The sequence below is a fragment of the Echinops telfairi genome, unplaced genomic scaffold (genome assembly GCF_000313985.2).
Source record: "Echinops telfairi isolate 266 unplaced genomic scaffold, ASM31398v2 ScPeMD7_9;HRSCAF=40, whole genome shotgun sequence".
Lineage (NCBI taxonomy): Eukaryota > Metazoa > Chordata > Mammalia > Afrosoricida > Tenrecidae > Echinops > Echinops telfairi.
The window spans coordinates 40311612-40313652 of NW_022103906.1; positions in this window are offsets into that span (position 1 = coordinate 40311612).

The following is a 2041-nucleotide window of genomic DNA, read 5'->3' on the forward strand; positions in this document are numbered from 1 at the left end:
TTTGTGTGAGAAATATTAGTGGTATAACTTCCAACATAACAGCAACACACAGCTAGCACAGCACAAGAAACTGGCAGATGGGTGAGGGAAACACACGACCTAGGCTTGGCCAATTGGCAAACATCATTTTCTGGCCACTGTAATTGGTTCTGTCATCTCTAATCATAGTTAATCTCGGGATTTACGCAAGAGCTGTAGGAAAGAGAACTTTAGTCCATGACAATTGAACTTAAATTTAGGATGCTATTCTCCTGTAGTTGCTGGAGACCCACCCACAAAGCTGGCAGATAAAGCCCAGAGATGGAGAGAAATTTATTTCTGATGACATTACTTAATGCCAACTCTATCCTGGGAATTTAAAATGCACGAGCTAATAAAGTCTCCTATTTTCTTCAGTCACATAGAAGTCAGTTAAAGCCCTAACAAGCCAAGCTTCCAAAGGAAATATTTCAGAGAACAGTGGGTCCCCAGAAAGGGAGGGAACCATGTCACCCTCAGCAGGAATACTAACGTGGAGCCAACTGTACTCCACCTTCACCTCAGCACCCATTATTCGATGACACAATTTTCCCAGATTTGGGAGGATCTGAGCAGACAAGAACTATGGCAAACTGTGTGTTAGGCACTGGGCTGCTAACCACAAGGTTGGTGGTTCGAACCTCCCAGCCACGTCATGGGAGAAATACAAGGTTGTCTGCTCCAGTAAAGATGGGTGGGGAGTCTTTGAAACCCTTAGATTGTCACTATGAGTCACGATCTACTCTCCATGACAGTGAGTGAGAACAGATAGGAGCCCTGGTACAGTAGTGGTTAAAGCATCCTTCTTTAACGTTCAATGGGAAGGTCAGCAATTCAAACCCATTCTTCTACCCTGTCCTATAAGGTTGCTGTGAGTTGAAATAGACGCAAGAGCAGTAGATTTGGGGGCTTTGGTTTTGAGCACATCACCTTGGAGAAAAGGCAAAACCCACACTGGAAAGTTTTTCTGCATTTTTAAACTGTTCTGTCTCACCTCCACCCCCTTGCCCTTGCCCGAAAATCAAGAACAAAAGAGCCACTGCAGAGAAGGATGCTAAAGAAAAGAAAATAGACAAGGGAGGGGGGGTGTCCAAGGGAGAAATGTCGTGCGGCCAGCAAGGGTTTCATTAGGCTCACAATAAAGACAAGCTCCACTTCTTTCTTATTGACATTACAAGTTTGATGTGAGCCCAACACAAAAGCCAGGAAAATCTGCTGGCTCTTACTGAGGTCTCAGGATCTCTGCAGCTGCTGGCAAATTGCTTAATTCCAGAAAAGGTCATCTTACTTGATTGGTTTTCATTCCCTTCTATGTCCAACCAATCAAGTGCTGGCCAGGCAGATGGCTCCGAGCTGGTCTTGATCGGCCAGGTCAGCAGCTGCAGCCTCACGCGGATTTCACTGGCCTGCCCCTCCCAGAAATTCTCCTGCCAGCAGAGGCTCTTTAGCTAGAAATCATTGGGGCCCAAATGATATTTCCTGTATGAATAAATGCTACTGAATAAACTCTGCGAAACACACCTGTTAAGTGCTGTAAATGTAAAAATGTAATGTAAGAAATGTAAAAGGGACTGTATATTTTTTTTTAACTTACACAATTAAAAATATAGTTTTACATCTAGTAGTCAATAAATAATAAGACTGAGAGTCAAACTCCCATCTTTGTATCTAGCATGATATCAGCCTGGATAGAAAGGGGGTGGGGGGGAGAGAAATCGAACAAAGACATACAGAGGATAAGAAAAGGAATTAAGCATGAGACTATTGATTTTCTTCTATATGGCAAGCATTAAAGTAGGGCTCCCATTTTGCATTTTATTCTATCTACTTTTCTTTTAAAAATCCTAAAAGTAAGCATTAATAGGTCTACTTTGACTGATTAAGAATTGCCAGTTCAAAGAGTTTAAAAATGTAACCAAGGTTTCAAGGTTGACAAATGTCATAGTCAGAATCCAGGTACAATTCCATCTGATTCCAAAGGCCTTACTCATTTTATGTCATGTAAGACCATCTCTCTTTTTTT